The following is an 18,995-nucleotide window of genomic DNA, read 5'->3' on the forward strand; positions in this document are numbered from 1 at the left end:
ACCTAAAATAGGCTCTAATAACGATGATGCAGAGAAAATAAAAATAAATTAAAATACACAGTGTTTGTCAACTCTGTGATTCACATTGAAATCTCCGAAGCCGTCTTATTAGTCATTAAAATAAGGAGAATGAATGTTTACACAGTTACAGAGCACAGCAATCTACAACATTAATGTTGAACATAACTGCAAATATTTTTGAGTTCCTGCAAGATAAAGATCTCCGTAAAAAAAATGTGGCAATGGTTTAATTAATACATTCGTAGTTTCACATATTCTGACCATAGTTGGCTTCACAATAAAGAACCAAAATCTTTTCTAGGTTTTCTAGTGAAAAACTGTGGCGCTTGTCGGTCAGAATCAATTTATACGCTGAAAAAGAACGTTCTACATCAACAGATGTGACAGGGGCGTACTTCATTTTCGGCACATGTTGGACAGGAATGCTGCAGTCAGGAGTGCTGGATTTTCCACTAAGTATGTCGGCAGCTGCACACAACTCCTTCAGGCCAGTGTTCTTCTGCAAAACTGTTTGCATTTTTGCCCGTACTTTTTCCCCTACTTCACCTGGCGCTTCATTAATTTTCATTTTGACTTCTTCAAGCAAAGAAATATTGTCGTAGATAGATCTCCCTGAGCCTTCTAATTGTGAAATTATTCTTGCCATAAATGTGTAGTGGGCCCTAATGTAAGATAAGTCCCGTTTTAAAGAAGAATCTTTGAGTAACTCCATTGTTGCAGTTACGGATGCAGCATCCTCCGGTATATTTTCAACCACCTTCTGGACAGCTGAGAGATGCGTACTATAGTATTCTGCTGCTATCAGCCACGTGCCCCAGCGGGTGACAACAGGCTCTGGCGGCAATGGGACATCTGGAAGCTGTTCTTTGAATGCCTATATTCTTGATGGTGCCTTAACAAAAATTTTCTTCATCATATATATTACTTTATTTACTTTAGGAATTTGTAGCCTTACTTGCTCTACTATGCGGTTGATCCCATGCACTACACAAGCAGCATCATGCACTGCAGCTTCAATGGGCAGAATACTTTTAATAGTTGAAACGCTGCTATCATATACGCAGCAGCATCAGTGACGGCCAGAAGCACCTTATTCTCATCCACTCCGTTTGGGTAAAGCACCTTAAGCCCATTGTTCACAAACTTTGCTATTGTTTGTTGATTAGTTTTTGCAAGCTGTTTTGAGGAAATCAAATGAGCCCTGGATGGAGCATCTGGATCTAGCTTGCCAATAATCAGGTTTCCAATGTAACGGCCAAGACTGTCAGTAGTTTCACCCACAGAAATCCATATACAAGATTCTCCAACATCTTCTCGGATTCTGTGCAATGCAGCATTGTACGCTGAATCCACATAATTCTTACGTAAAGTTGACTCTGCAGGAATAGACAGATGGCAGTACTTCTCAAGAAAACTCTGAAAATAGGGTTTTATAGTTTCCGAAAGAGGATGTTTGCTGCCACAAGTGCATGACACAAACCACTGCAGAACTTGTTTTTTTTTTTTTGGAGGATTCACCAGATTTATTGGTTAAAAGAGTTTGCTTCAATTTTGACTTTCGTTCAACATTAGCTTTATGTGCGATTCCATCTGCATGCTGAGTTAAGTGAGATTTCGTAACACTCGAAACCTAATACGAGAGAAAATGGAAACGCAGTTTAGAATCGCATATAAAGAGTATTTCGTTTACTAAAAGATAGCAATAAAAAAGAATCCTAAGTGACAGGAAAATAAGAAGTCTAAGAAAAACATCAACTAACCTCCTTGTTGCATACTTGGCAGAAAATAATTTTCTCATCTGTTGTACAATGCGGAAAATCTTGCAGCCACTGCCTTATATGCGTAGACTTTGAACCAGCTGTTTTCGGCATGGCGAAGTATTCACACACAGAAACTAGAATTTATTTTGCGCTTAGAACGTCAGTAACACTTAACACGTCGGTCGCTACACAATGTACTGATTTGTTTTCGCTGGGAAAAAGTGAACTATGACCTGTCTTTTTTTCCTTTTACTGTGGTGCATGGGAACGGTAGTGGAAGTACCGTACTCGTTGCTGGACATATGGCACCTGACAGATCGCCGCCCCTTCTGAACAAGCGAATCGAATCTACCGTTGCTTCAGATGAAAAGATCTCACTACTGGCAAATTATTTTTCGAACCACAAAACAGAGTACTTAGATAGGACTGCCTGTAGACAGCAGCAAGAAAATGCGCGAAGGGCAGTGATTTAGCTATAGAGGGCGTCTACGATTAACGTTGTGATTTTTTAATCCGTGCTCAGCTTAAGGACTATGAAACCGTTTCTTTGCGAAAATACACAGCTGGCCAGAATCCTACGAAAGAAATATTTTCAAATATAAAATTTAGTACTCCCACGTTCGATTCTAATGTGTAACTCAAATCTTTGACCGGTTCCCATTCGCTCACCGAAGTTAAGCACTGTCGCGCTCGGCGCGTACTTGGATGGATGACCATTCAACTGTGCCGAGTGCTGTTGGCAGTAAGGCAAGCAAAGGAATTGCAACCAGTCTTTACCGACCTTCGACTTCGACGAGACGCAAAGCCTTAAGTTTACTTCCTTTTTCTAATCTTTGAAAACACAAGAACTCTGTCAGATTAACGAAATAGGCACTTTTTAGGATTTTGATGCCGAAATAGGCAAAATTAGGCGTCAACGTCGAAACACGCAATTTTAGGTCCTATAGAACTAACGGTATTCAGTTTAGTTAGTCATGAAACGCATAAGTACCAACTTATATGCAAATTGGAGCTCAGGAAAAAAATAGGTTTTAACCTAAAGATTCGCGATCTGTTTTTTACATATGAATAATAAAACACCCATAAAGAGTATTTGGTATTAACAGGGATAGCGATATAAAAAAAATAAAAAAAGACCGAAGTGTTAGGCAAATACGTAGCATGAGCGCATATCAACTAGCCACCTTGCTGCACGCTGCGCAGAAAATATTTTTTTCCATCTGTCGTATAGTGTGGAAAAATTTGGAGCCACTGTCTTATATCATGAAATAGACACTTTTTAGGATATTAAAGCCGAAATAGGCAAAAATAGGCACTAACGTCGAAATAGGCTTTTTTAGGTCCTATAGAATTAACGATATTAAGCGTAAATAGTCATGAAACGCATAAGTACAAATTTTTATGTGAATAGGAACTCAGGAACAAAATAGGTTTTTACCTAAAATCCGCGGTCTAGTCATTACCTCCCTTTCCTGTTCCAGTCGCGTATGGTCCGCGGGAAGAACGACTGCCGGAAAGCCTCCGTTCGCGCTCGAATCTCTCTAATTTTACATTCGTGATCTCCTCGGGTGGTATAAGTAGGGGAAAGCAATATATTCGATACCTCATCCAGAAACGCAACCTCTCGAAACCTGGACAGCAAGCTACACCGGCGATGCAGAGCGCCTCTCTTGCAGAGTCTGCCGCTTGAGTTTGCTAAACATCTCTGTAACGATATCACGCTTACCAAATAACCCTGCGACGAAACGCGCCGCTCTTCTTTGGATCTTCTCTACCTCCTCCGTCATCCCGACCTAGTACCGATCCCACACTGATCAGCAATACTCAAGTATAGGTCGGACGAGTGTTTTGTAAGCCACCTCCTTTGTTGATGGACTATATTTTCCAAGGACAATCCCAATGAATCTCAACCTGGTACCCGCCTTACCAACAATTAATTTTATATGATCATTCCACTTCAAATCGTTCCGTACGCATACTCCCAGATATTTTACAGAAGTAACTGCTACCAGTGTTTGTTCCGCTATCATATAATCATACAATAAAGATCCTTCTTTCTATGTACTCGCAGTACATTACATTTGTTTTTGTTAAGGGTCAGTTGCCACTCCCTGCACCAAGTGCTTATCCGCTGCAGATCTTCCTGCATTTCGCTGCAATTTTCTAAAGTTGCAACTTCTCTGTAGACTACAGCATCATCCGCGAAAAGCCGCATGGAACTTCCGACACTATCTACTAGGTCATTTATATATATTGTGAAAAGCAATGGTCCCATAACACTCCCCTGTGGCACGCCAGAGGTTACTTTAACGTCTGTAGACGGCTCTCCATTGATAACAACATGCTGTGTTCTATTTGCTAGAAACTCTTCAATCCAACCACACAGCTGGTCTGATATTCCGTAGGCTCTTACTTTGTTTATCAGGCGACAGTGCGGAACTGCATCGAACGCCTTCCGGAAGTCATGGAAAATGGCATCTACCTGGGAGCCTGTATCTAATATTTTGTGGGTCTCATGAACAAATACAGCGAGTAGGGTCTCATACGATCGCTGCTTCCGGAATCCATGTTGATTCCTACAGAGTAGATTCTGCGTTTCCAGAAATAATATAATACGCGAGCAAAAAACATATTCTAAAATTCTTCAACAGATCGATGTCAGAGATATAGGCCTATATTTTTGCACATCTGCTCGATGACCCTTCTTGAAAACTGGAACTACCTTTGCTCTTTTACAATCATTTGGAACCTTCCTTTCCTATACAGACTTGCGGTACACGGCTGTTAGAAGGGGGCCTGTATCACTGTTATTGCCGTTCCGATAATTCGTTTTTATTGAATGCCAATAAATAGCTTTAAGTTCAGTTTTTGTCCAGGTTTATGAATAAGCGTTCTCTTAATAACCAAATTTGTGCCTGGAACAGAAGGCTAAAGCGCTCAGTGGCGCGCGGAACTGGAAGAGATAACATGATTGGATAAAAAGAGAACCTCTAGATAAATTCAAGGCGTTATACCATATCTACAAAGATGATTCATATTCTGAAACTTTATTGTTCAAAAGAATTAAGGGAACACGTATACGAACATCCAGTATGTTAAATTTATTTTGATACGGGGGGGTACCTTGGTCTTACTGCATGGCTTGAGATTTTCGCTTTCAATGTAGGCAACAATTAAAATCATTCACCATCTAATGGTTGTGTTATGCATTACAGCGTCAGATGACCCCTCAGAAGGAAGTGAGTACCGGCGTCCCAGAGTTTTCTAGTGAGGTACGCATATGACAATCGTCATTTGTGGGAGTTGTGTTCAACCAAGCACATGCAATGCGATATCATAACGCAGAGCAAGTTGCAAGGGCGGTCTGTTTGATCCAAAAAGGATGGACTTTCGGTAGTGTTGCTGCACATATCATTGCCTCTCCATGTGTCATCCATAGATTGTGGAAAAGCTACAGGGAAATAGGTCAGTAGACAAGGCGAGTTGGACAAGGGCACCGACGCATTACAACCCCACGTGAAGACCGATATCTGGCCATCTCTGCCTTGCGGCGTTGTACGGATACCGCCTGAACACTGCAAATGATCACAGGAGGGCCACTGTCTGATCAGACTGTCACGAACAGGGTACGAAAGAGGACCTTACGACCCAGACGTCCTACTCGAGTATCCCGCTTGACACGACAACGTCTCGCAGCTCGCCTTCAGTTCTGCCGTTGCCATGTCAACTGGCGACTTCGTCACTGGCGAAACGTGTTATTCACAGAGGTGTCCAGATATTTTCTGATGCAAGGTGATGGCCGTGTTTGCGTTTGAAGACCCGTGGTGAGCGGTATCTGCCAAATGTTGTCCAGGAAATAGAATCACTTCTAAGGTTCTGTGATTTTGTGGGGAGACTTTAGTGTTGACAGCCATACGGTTTCACGGTCGCCTTACCGCCAAGCAGTCCATTGGACAGATCCTTTTAGACGATGTGGTGGCTGCTGCATTCGGAGGGGGCCCTGAATTCCTTCTAACGGGGGCCCCACGTGGCGGGCATCAACGCGGATGTCTTGCGAAGTGTGGACATTGAAGCAATGAAATGGCCAGTGAAGAGTCCCGATCGAAACCCCATCCTGCATATATGAGACGTCATTGATAGACGTGTTCGTGATCGTCCTGCTCCACTACAGACTCTCCAAGAACTCTCGTGGGCTCTCATTGAAGAATGAGAATGGATGCCACAGGGTGACCTCCATAGATTTATACGGAGCATTCCCCCTAGATTTCATGCAGTGATAAACTTTCATGGAGGGCATAAACATCACTGAAGCTCACAGAGTGCAATGAGAAGCACCTAAGATGATGGGATAAATGATTGTTTCCTCATTGTTTTCCACACATGTCCGACACTTTTGTTCTTTCTATGTAAACGACTAAGGATGTAATGAAGTATTGTTTCGTGTGCTTAATTTGTAAAAGATAAAGATATAATTTGGTAACATACCTAGTACTCATTTATTGAGTATGGCAGACGAACAATATCATGTTCCTCTAATTCTTTTGAGCAGTGTATTCTGATCAAAGTAATCCAAAGAAACTCAACGAATGATGACAAATGCTTCTCGCAAAAGAAAACACTTCCGACAAGTGATACCGTATGCTTATAAAGAAAGTGATCAAGTCGCAAAACAATTAAAAAAGATGCATCATATACAATTTCTGTTCGTCACCTCACCATTTACCGAACGATAACTGTCGGTGATGGGTGGAAATGAGTCCGAAGAGAGAGACACACATTCAATAAATTTAATTAACAGACAAAGGGTTCCTTTATTTTAAGATAAATTTATAATGTAGCACCAGTTATTAACCAGTTAGAACCAACCAAAAATCCACATTTAAATCGAGAAGTACGACAGGATCGTATTCAAGTAAATAAACACTCAAATTCTGAAAATAAATAGCCGCGCGGGATTAGCCGAGCGGTCTAGGGCGCTGCAGTCATGGACTGTGCGGCTGGTCCCGGAGGAGGTTCGAGTCCTCCCTCGGGCATGGGTGTGTGTGTTTGTCCTTAGGATGTGTAAGCTTTGGGACTGATGACCTTAGCAGTTAGGTCCCTTAAGATTACACACACATTTGAACATTTTTTGAAAATAAGTCACTTTTACAAATAAGCAAGGCTACTTTAAATGATCCCCTCGTTTTCAAACTTCTGTATCTTCCAAAGTATTAAATGTGAAAATATGATTGCTACACGAATAGAACAGTAAACTCATCAATTTACATTACACACTCTACAAATGTTCTATGAGAGCTGCCCTGATCACACGATGCCCGTCCAAGCTGTAGTCAAGTTCGCTCTATACATCATGTAGCATCGTTCTGTCAAGAGTCATCGCAGCAGCATTGATGCGTTTTCTGAGCTGTTCTAGTGTTCTTGGCAATGGGGGTATGTAGCCACGGTCCCTAATGCATCCAAAAAGGAAAAACCACAAGCGTTAGGTCAGACGACCTATGGGACCAAGTCAACAAAGCCACATCAACACCAATAAGTCCAATCCAGCGATGCGGAGGTTCACCGTTCAGGTAGCGCCGGACATCGAGGCTCCAGTCAGCTTGATGGAAGATTGGTTGGTTGGTTGGTTGGTTGGTTTGGGGAAGGAGACCAGACAGCATGGTCATCGGTCTCATCGGATTAGGGAAGGAAGTCGGCCGTGCCCTTTCAGAGGAACCATCCCGGCATTTGCCTGGAGTGATTTAGGGAAATCACGGAAAACCTAAATCAGGATGGCCGGACACAGGATTGAACCGTCGTCCTTCCGAATGCGAGTCCAGTGTCTAACCACTGCGCCACCTCGCTCGGTTGATGGAAGACAAAACTCTCGGAATCAACAGTGAGTTGTGGAAACAATCACAACTGCAACACACTAAGGCAAGAGCTACATTTCTGTCAGAGTAGGAAACGTCCCATACAGCTCCGCCTATCACATGCCAGTGAAAACATTAACATACGACGAATCTCGTACATGCGCAACAATTTCTTGAGGAGTTTCAGTGCCTCATACTCTCACACTGTGGCGATTAGGCTTTCCTGTTTATAGAAGATGGCTTCGTCGTTGAAGGCGAAATGTTCAACCTGAGATGCTTCCTTTGCTTACTTACATTTTGTCAAGGTACTGCACTCGTAACGCCAATTAGTGGGTACAATAATGTTCAACCTCCAGTGCTTCCTGCACATTCCGCCATTTTGTCAAGGCACTGCACTCCTAGCGCCAATTGGTGGGCAAAATGTAAATACAAAGAGTCAACGATTCTACTCATGCCTCAATCATATCTGCACAGTCATACCTAGGAAGACGTACAGGGCGAATCATCTAAAAGGTGCACCGCAAATATTATGGAAATCAGAAATGCTAATGATATGCAGTTTTCGCAGAATAGATTGGTAGTCAATGGCTGGTATTGTTAGACAATTGATTGTGCAAGCATATACTTTTTAAACGGAGCAATGTCTATTGAAATTAACAAACTAAAAGTAGTGTAAATTAGAATGTCAGTGGTGTTTGTCTCAGGACTTTAGTGTGAGTCGTCTACGAGATATATCGTATTTTGAAAAGTTCCCACACCGGCCCTTGTACAATACTTGTGGTAGCACACACTAAACAACAACACAAGTACACACACTAGTTATGTGGATTCTGACCAGTAACGAGACAAATGACCATCACAGGTAATTTTCAAAATGACCACCGGCAGCGCCAATACACGCTTCCAGTCTAGTATGGAACGACTGCACCACGTGTGGTAACATTTCACCGGAGATGGAAACAATTCATGAAGACATGCTGTGTTACATCGTGCAGTATGAGTGGACAGCCATCATATTGGCACCACAGATTCCTCCTACTCTGCAGAAAAACGTCTTCTAGCATCTGTGGAGGCTGATGTGTTAGGAGGTTGCGATTCTTGTGCGCGTTCAGTGTTCCGTCTGTGAAAAACGGGATTATGAGCTGATGGTCCTCTGTCTCACACCACACGTTTACACTCCATAAACGCTGACGTTCCGCATGACGAAGATACCACGGCTTGTCAACACACCAATAGGTTTACTTGGCTGTGATGTGTTCAAATGGTTCAAATGGCTCTGAGCACTATGGGACTTAACTTCTGAGGTTATCAGTCCCCTAGAACTTAGAACTACTTAAACCTAACTAACCTAAGGACATCACACACATCCATGCCCGAGGCAGGATTCGAACCTGCGACCGTAGCGGTCGCACGGTTCCAGACTGTAGCGCCTAGAACCGCTAGGCCACCCCGGCTGACGGCTGTGATGTGTCTAACATTCTGCGTGGTGTCTGTTCGTTCTAAGTCGTGTCTCCCTACCACTTTCGCGCAACGACGCTCTGAGCGTGTTTTTTAGGGAATTGACTAGTTTGAACGTGGGACCTGTTGCTGGTAAGGAGACGCCAGACCACACATGACATGTAGAGTTCAGAAGAGTTCAGTGAGACTAGCGATGATAAAATCAAATACTTAATGATTTCAGCGTCAGCTCCACTGCACTCCCTGTAAAAGAATCTTAATACTAACTAAATTTAGTGGAAGGGGTTCAAGGCTTTCCTATTTTTAGTTAGCTGGTAAAATAATGTCGAAAAAGTAGTTAAGTTTACCATTGGAATTTTTATTCTACTCACAAAACATTGTTTATAAATTGCACTATTGATAAAAAAAAATATTTTAATACAGCATGATAAAAACCAACTGCGTTCAACAAAAATGTGAACGAATATTCCCTGAATGGGTTTCCAAGTTCTACAATGGATCGAAGGATGACCTATGCCATATCACATCTATAATCTAGATTTAAGTTAAGTTTCATAAAAGAGAAAACTATCAAAATGGTCTACAGTGACCCTCAATTATCTTTAATTACTTACTTAACTTGTCGTAAATTACAGTGACTGATGTGGCTTTTCAATAATTATATAACAGAAAAATCATCGCATTTCAGATTTTAACTTCTAGTAACAAATGTGAATACTGCGAAGTTTAATTGACGATCGACACTAGTATTACGCAAGAAGGGGATGTAACAGATGAGACTTCTGCAGTTCTGAGTGAAGCCTTACAGCGGCATCGCTTGCGTTCATTACCTTGTCGATGTTTAGGCAGCGTCAGGGGGCGGCGGGTGGCACAGTTACACACACCTCGCTGTCTCGGAAGCAACTCTCTCTAACTTCTCCTTACTACAATTTACCGAAGTTAGTTTAAAAAAAAGGTATCTGGCTGTGTTTTCAACTGACCAATCAGGGTTTCAATGTTAACCTTAAGCTCCGCCTACAAAAATTCGGTCTATCCAATGAGAAACGTTATACTTTTCGTGGTGGGGCAATGTTTTTAACGTTTGCAATGTAACAAAGATGCGTATAGTCTCACACTAGCACTTTCAGCTGGTGTGGTCTTTTTAGTGTTATCGTAAGATCTATACTGTTCTTCTGGAGGGCTCTATCTTTTAACATCGGCTGGGGGGTGGTCCTGGCGGTCGGCTGGAGACGTGGGTGTCCGTCCCTTATCATAGGGCCTCCTAGCCTACACAACTCTGCTCTCGGCTTCTGTTCTCGTTTCTTCTCTCGGAACTGCGTCTGTTTCACGGTGGGAAGGTATGACATGCATTTAGGCGTTCTTGTGTTAGTCTGTGGTATTCCATTTGCTCTCTCGTTGATCGTATTACTTTGGTTAATTTAATGTCAGGATTTGTTCGGAGCTATGTGACATACTGCCGGATTTGCTATCATGTCAGGGTTTTCATGGAAGGTGTTGGATTTGCCTGACACCTTGCATGTGTAAATGTAGTTTCATCACTAAACAATACACATGATAGTCTGGAGTACATGTCTTAATGCCCATGTACAGAAGCTAACACGATTCTCATAATCGTCTCCATGCAACTTTTGCTGGAGATAAATATGGGAGGGGTGGAACCTATGCCGATGGAGAATGCATAGTAGACTTGCCTGCCTCATGTCACTTCCTCGTGCGATTGCGCGAAAGCTAATGTGCGGATCAACTGCAACAGCAACGAGAACATTCCCCCGTCTTTTGTCGGCACTTACTTCCATCTGTTATGTTGCCTAGGTGTTACACTATCACTTTCACGTAACTGATTGAAGAGATTGATAAATAATGGCCGAGATGGTTGACGTACAAGACCGAACTGCATTCTTGCTACACTCACTATACACCATGAGAATGTCGGTTTTTTTCTGTATTGGAAATTCCATCGCCCACTCTCGTCCTACTGCTTGGACTGCATATCAAGTTGCAATGTACTTAAGGAACACACAAGCACATTGTAAGTGAACACAACAACATCGCAGCTAGCAACTATGCAGGTTGAATGGTACAAACAAATGTAGATGTGAAAAATTTTCAAATTACGATATCTCGTAAACGACTCGTACTAGAATCATGCAACAAGCACCATAACATTTTAATTTAACCTATTTTTAATCTATTAATTTCAATAGGCATTGTGCCATTTAGATAAGTGCATGTTTGTACAAAAAATACACTTTCTATGTGTTATTACAGTCTGTTGTCTGGATAACAATACGAGCCCTAACTACCAATATATTCCGTGAAAACCACACATCAATAGCATTTTCCATTCCACCAATATTTTCGGTGCAACTTTTAGGTGATTCACCCTGTAGAACTCTGAAAACGAATGAATCTTTTATACTAGCTCTGTACTTTTTGTTCACGTTTCCTTGAAATAAGGTACGTCACTCACCTGCAAAAAAAGTTGGCTAACCTACTCACGGTTCATATATAACGTGAAGGCTAAAAAGTAAGTAAGTGAAACTGACTGAAAACATTAATATACCTGACGCAAATGTTAGAGATTTGTGTCGGTCGGCTGTCACATATTGAGTGCAAGTGCTCAAACCCTGCGAGTGACTGAAAACATTCATGTAGCTGACATGGCCGCAGACACTAGTTTCATTCGGTTGTTTAATGTGACTTAAAAAACAGACTAAATGTAAAAACAATCGACTGCTCAGTCCGTTGTTAAAACCAATCTGTTGTCCCGTCGCTAGGGGCAGGGGCAGACTGACAGCATTGAATGGGTATATTACACGGATTGGTAAACAATTAACGGTAACAATGACTTCACTAGATAAGATTTTAGTTATGTTAACCGAGGACCTAGAAACGATGGAGAGGCTCCGTCCGACCCCGCAGCCGCAGTGTCCGCAACCCCACGACGACTACCGCAGACCACTTCACCCCTCCGCCACCCCACACCGAACCCAGGGTTATTGTGCGGTTCGGCCCCCGGTGGACCCCCCAGGGAACGTCTCACACCAGACGAGTGTAGCCCCTATGTTTGCGTAGTAGAGTAATGGTGGTGTACGCGTACGTGAAGAACTTGCTTGCGCAGCAATCGCCGACATAGTGTAGCTGAGGTGGAATAAGGGGAAACAGCCCGCATTTGCCGAGGCAGATGGAAAACCGCCTAAAAACCATCCACAGACTGGCCGGCTCACCGGACCTCGACACAAATCCGCCGGGCGGATTCGTGCCGGGGATCAGGCGCTCCTTCCCGCCCGGAAAGCCGCGCGTTAGACCTCACGGCCAACCGGGCGGGCAACTTTTAGTTACTCACTTTAAAGAGCTCACTGGTCGCTTTGTAGTTCTGCAGTTAGTGCCAAGCCGAGTGGAGTGACGCCGTATCAAAAGGCATGACGGCTGATACGGGAGTGGCGCTGTACGCTCCTCTTAAAATTCTGGTGGCATCTTTTTCAATACGACGCCAACTAAGATTGTCCGAACAGCTACTGCCGCTGCTGGTAAATTTGGTAAGGTCTTATGGGACCAAACTGCTGAGGTCATCGGTCCCTAGATGCCACTGCCATTTCGGTTATGGCATTAGAAGTGAACCAAGAATCAAATGATAGGAGAAAGTATAAATTTTGGATTTGGCAGTCGACTTTGCACAGATATATCATACGGCTATCAAATACGCTTACAATGACATATAACAGTCGTAAATGATGCTTAATTCCTGAAGCACTTTTGAATAACAAATGTAAATTTCGAGTACGACACAAAGGAATTTAAAACATGTTACGTCACCTAGGCCTTCCTGCTCGATCATGTCAGACTTCATTGAAATTTTATGTGAACACTGACACATTTCCCCAACGGGCACTGGTGAAGTTTACCGTTCGAGATACTGTATTGTCATTTGTAAGACTGCATGCGCGACTTTGCGCAGAGCGACCGTGAATTTCTGGCACTTTGAGCTGTTATATCCCGTGTAATATTTTGTTGAAAGAAATTATATTTGGTCACCTTGTGTAACTTTATGCGTTCGCTTAAGAATAATGATTAAAATAATTGTACGAGTGATATTCAGCCAGAAATATGTAGGCAAATACGACCGAAAAACTCTGCGTTCGAAGAAATGTCAAAGTTTGGTTCGTTATTTATCGAGGGCTAAACGTGTGACGAACTGAAACTTGGCATATCGTAAACTAAAGATACAAGGTTCTTAAATATAAAGTTTCATTTATGTACCACTTTCCAATAGTGAATAAATTAAGTGCAAAGGTGAAGATTTTGTAAAAAGGTGAAAAATGAGGTATCTTCAACTCGATTTAGCAAAAAACTGTCTTGTACAAAACTCTGGGCTTATTAGAAAGACAATGGTTTGAACCGAAAACCACAGTGTACTGATTAGCCAATGCGGGCTAAAACTGCTACATAATTTGAATAAGAAATGGGGATCGAAAATGGCGGCACGAAAAAAATGTAAACTTCGGATTCTCATATCTGGTTGCGTAAACGCATACCGAACATGACACTTAATACGCAACAGTTCGGTAGCACAAGGATGTGGAATATAAAATTTCAATCACCTACTATTTTCTATTGAACTACAAATTCTTAAAAAAGATGATTTTTTGATACGGTGAAACTATGGTACAAGTGACAATTCTTTTACAAATACAGTTTTCTATTACAGCTTCAAAATCAGCCTCATTCGAAACAACGTGTTTTGAGACCCCCCCCCCCCCCCCCCAGAGCAGTGGGTTTAATATCCAACATTGATTAACAATGCTACATAAATTGAGGCAAAGTAGCCGGAAAAACTGCGCTGCGAACGAAGTTTTAACTTTGGCGTCTTATACGAGTATCTTCTTGATTAAAGGTATGATAAACATGATAAACGTGAAACTTTGGACACAAAAACTTAGCAACAAAAGTTTTTCTAGTATAAAATATCATTCACTTATTCATTTACAAATTCCCAAGATATAATTTCAAACTTTATTTCCGTAAAAATTACAAAAATGGATTATATACAATTTCGTTTTATAAAATTTGTTTTCCATAACTGATTACAAACTAATCACAGTCGGAAAGCGCATGTTTTGAAGCATCCATAAAAATCAAGTTTAATTTTCCAATATGTGCTAACAGTACCTGAATATGACGGCCAAATTTGAGGAAATATACTTCGGCAACAGGTTACATTGCAGCAATCTGTTGGCCGTGTTTCTTTGCATGTGATTTCTATTTTTAAATTAACAAGTAATATCTCACTATGCTCCATGGTTACATAGTCACTATCAGTTCAAGAACATGAAAGGGCAACCTCATGGCCATAGGGGTCACGCAATACCAGCCACAGGTAGGTTTCTGCATTCATATTCCCAAGCCTGTAATATGATTTCTTAATTTGCAATCTATAGTGTTGTGGTGGTAATTATTTGCTTAAAAAGCCATTTCCTAAGTACCTTATCTCTAATTCTCAAATATGTAGGAGTATCTCACACGGGTGGAAAGCAAAAAGGAAAATCAATTTTGATTTTAAACCTCTCAACATTGTAGTTTACAATTTTCGAACTTCTTGAGCCACGTTATACAGTTCATTTACTGGAAACTGATACTGTCGGCCAGATTATGAAATTGAAGGAAAAGAGAGAGTAGAAATGAAGTGTTGTTATGGTACCCCACAAGCACCTGTCATTTGGGCCACTAGAATGAATGAGCCGGGTCTTGAAGTGGTATAAATTTTATCAGAGCATAATTTTATTCCGTTGATATGTCAGTAACATTGCCGATCCACCATTTGTTATCAGACATACAGCCAACGTAACGGCCAAGCAACAATTCCGTCCATTTCAGATTTAGCTTCGCTGGGCTAGATATTCTAGCAATAAAATTTATTGTCAAGCCAGGTGGTACAAACTGATGACGTTCCCTCGTACCACCAACCATGCTACTTCCTCGCCATCTTCTTTCTTGAAACTTTTTTCTTTCTTAGATTTCTTGTTTTGGAACATACATATATGGTATATGTGATGAAGTGTACATTTTGGTCGCAAAAGTTGAAAAGAATATTTGGCGTCAATATTCCATTTGTTGACGGCCTTTGTTGGCTTGCTTGAGTAACCAATCGCTGGGATGCGCCAACAATCCCATCACACGGAGGTTTTCCGTGGCTGGTACCAAAAATGTTCCATTCCTTATCAATGTTTAAATCGATTTTATGGCTACACACATTGACAAAATCCTTATAACTTTTATATTGTGCAGCGTTTCAGTCCGGAACCGCGCTGCTGCTACGGTCGCAGGTTCGAATCCTGCCTCGGGCATGGATGTGTGTGATGTCCTTAGGTTAGTTAGGTTTAAGTAGTTCTAAGTTCTAGGGGGCTGATGACTTCAGATGTTAAGTCCCATAGTGCTTACAGCCATTTTTGTAATTAACTTAGTTCATTTTAAACTGATGTCTTGAGGCGGTAAACTGTGTGTGGTCTTGGTAAGTGAAACAGTGTCTCTACGTCCACATTTGTAAGCAGCATCTGAGACACCAAATGAGAACCGACTGGCTAAAGCAAGATCACGGAATCGGAAAAAAGAGCAGGAATTCTATAGCTGACTCTTTCATAAGTACACCATACAAAAATTTCGTGTCCCCAGCTCACGGTCTAGTGGCTTAGAGTTGCTGCCTCTGGATCATGAGGTCCCAAGATCGAATCGCGGCCGGGTTGGGGATTTTCTCTGCCCGGGGACGGGATGTTTGTGTTCTACTCATCATTTCATCATCATCATCATCATCATCATTCGTGATAGTGGTTAGATTGGACTGTGTAAAAAAAATTGGACTGTGTAAAAATTTGGACTTTGTACGTGCGCTGATGACCGCGCAGTTGAGCGCCCCAGAAACCAAACACCATCACCCTCGGAAGATGTCACGCTAATACCGTGCAGCACCACCTGTAGCCAGGCTCCGTTCGGCAAGGAAGAGAGTCCACATGTATCTGAAGACGAAGTCATTCACTGATGATCATACCCCGTGAAGCTACCAATTATGAGAATACTGACTGCTAAGTCCCATGCCGCTGCTTCAAACAGTGCTAGGCATTTTCTGTGGGTTTACGGTTGGGTGATTTAGCGGGCAAGACGCTGAGATGTGATAAAGTGATTGAGTGATCGTCAAACCAGGGATATACCGTAGCCCTGTGAACACAGCTGCTGCTTTCGTAGGAGACAAGAGTGATCAAACACCCTCATCATGAAGAAGTGGGAAAAAAAATCCGCGAAGTGCGAGCAGGAATCATACACCGAGAGTTCTGAACAAAACTAACTGTCTATACAGGTATTTCATCAGTCATGTGAATCGAGAATCTCTAAGATTTTTGCCTATTATCGATATCTATACTGACAAGATATCGGTCCCAGGAAATCCAAGACTTTATAGAGAACTATTCCAAGATAAGTTCCGGATTTTTACCTTTAATTGAACCATGAAGCCTTGCTTCTTTCCGCATTTCATGATACTACGACCACGGGAAGTACCCTACAGATTTCGTAGAATGGATTTGCGAGAATCAGTACGTACGACATAAACGGCCATATGTTTTGATTACACTGACTTTTACACCGTCAAAGGACTAGCAACCATACTATGAGACAAATATCAACTTGATGTGTCTAGCTGTTGCTGAGGAAAAAGGCTCTTAACAGACGGACAGACAGACAGTGGGGCAACATGACACACAAAAAAAAAGAAAAAAAATCATGTGACGTAACCACAAATTAAGAATTTTTAGAATTGTCTTCTTCACTTGTACTGTGAAACCTTCCTTCCTGCCAAATTACATGAATTTAAGTTTACGGAAAATAACCTAGAGGCTTTGATGAGTGAATTTGCGAGTGTCAAAACTTATAATAGAAACGGCCGTACCTTTTGCTTGCTTTCACTCAGAAGCATAAATACACTACTGGCCACCTGTACACGCATCCAAGCTCTGTTTGACTCAATGCCCAGGCGTATCAAGGCCGTTACTACGGCCAGAGGTGGTTGTTCTGGGTACAGATTTCTCAGGATCTATGCACCCAAATGGCGTGAAAATGTAATCACATGTGTGGTTGAGCGGTTCTAGGCCCTTCAGTCTGGAACCGCGCGACCGCTACGGTCGCAGGTTCGAATCCTGCCTCGGGCATGGATGTGTGTGATGTCCTTAGGTTAGTTAGGTTTAAGTAGTTCTAAGTTCTAGGGGGCTGATGACTTCAGATGTTAAGTCCCATAGTGCTTACAGCCATTTTTGTAATTAACTTAGTTCATTTTAAACTGATGTCTTGAGGCGGTAAACTGTGTGTGGTCTTGGTAAGTGAAACAGTGTCTCTACGTCCACATTTGTAAGCAGCATCTGAGACACCAAATGAGAACCGACTGGCTAAAGCAAGATCACGGAATCGGAAAAAAGAGCAGGAATTCTATAGCTGACTCTTTCATAAGTACACCATACAAAAATTTCGTGTCCCCAGCTCACGGTCTAGTGGCTTAGAGTTGCTGCCTCTGGATCATGAGGTCCCAAGATCGAATCGCGGCCGGGTTGGGGATTTTCTCTGCCCGGGGACGGGATGTTTGTGTTCTACTCATCATTTCATCATCATCATCATCATCATCATTCGTGATAGTGGTTAGATTGAACTGTGTAAAAAAAATTGGACTGTGTAAAAATTTGGACTTTGTACGTGCGCTGATGACCGCGCAGTTGAGCGCCCCAGAAACCAAACACCATCACCCTCGGAAGATGTCACGCTAATACCGTGCAGCACCACCTGTAGCCAGGCTCCGTTCGGCAAGGAAGAGAGTCCACATGTATCTGAAGACGAAGTCATTCACTGATGATCATACCCCGTGAAGCTACCAATTATGAGAATACTGACTGCTAAGTCCCATGCCGCTGCTTCAAACAGTGCTAGGCATTTTCTGTGGGTTTACGGTTGGGTGATTTAGCGGGCAAGACGCTGAGATGTGATAAAGTGATTGAGTGATCGTCAAACCAGGGATATACCGTAGCCCTGTGAACACAGCTGCTGCTTTCGTAGGAGACAAGAGTGATCAAACACCCTCATCATGAAGAAGTGGGAAAAAAAATCCGCGAAGTGCGAGCAGGAATCATACACCGAGAGTTCTGAACAAAACTAACTGTCTATACAGGTATTTCATCAGTCATGTGAATCGAGAATCTCTAAGATTTTTGCCTATTATCGATATCTATACTGACAAGATATCGGTCCCAGGAAATCCAAGACTTTATAGAGAACTATTCCAAGATAAGTTCCGGATTTTTACCTTTAATTGAACCATGAAGCCTTGCTTCTTTCCGCATTTCATGATACTACGACCACGGGAAGTACCCTACAGATTTCGTAGAATGGATTTGCGAGAATCAGTACGTACGACATAAACGGCCATATGTTTTGATTACACTGACTTTTACACCGTCAAAGGACTAGCAACCATACTATGAGACAAATATCAACTTGATGTGTCTAGCTGTTGCTGAGGAAAAAGGCTCTTAACAGACGGACAGACAGACAGTGGGGCAACATGACACACAAAAAAAAAGAAAAAAAATCATGTGACGTAACCACAAATTAAGAATTTTTAGAATTGTCTTCTTCACTTGTACTGTGAAACCTTCCTTCCTGCCAAATTACATGAATTTAAGTTTACGGAAAATAACCTAGAGGCTTTGATGAGTGAATTTGCGAGTGTCAAAACTTATAATAGAAACGGCCGTACCTTTTGCTTGCTTTCACTCAGAAGCATAAATACACTACTGGCCACCTGTACACGCATCCAAGCTCTGTTTGACTCAATGCCCAGGCGTATCAAGGCCGTTACTACGGCCAGAGGTGGTTG

General features: G+C 42.1%; 1 protein-coding gene across 1 annotated transcript in view; it reads right to left on the minus strand.

Moving 5' to 3' along the window:
- The window catches only part of LOC126419407 (galactose mutarotase-like), a 96,571-nt gene that overhangs the window by 25,779 nt on the left and 51,797 nt on the right, over positions 1 to 18,995 (minus strand). The gene's annotated exons all lie outside the window — the stretch shown is intronic.

Source organism: Schistocerca serialis, chromosome 9 (assembly GCF_023864345.2).
Source record: "Schistocerca serialis cubense isolate TAMUIC-IGC-003099 chromosome 9, iqSchSeri2.2, whole genome shotgun sequence".
NCBI lineage: Eukaryota > Metazoa > Arthropoda > Insecta > Orthoptera > Acrididae > Schistocerca > Schistocerca serialis.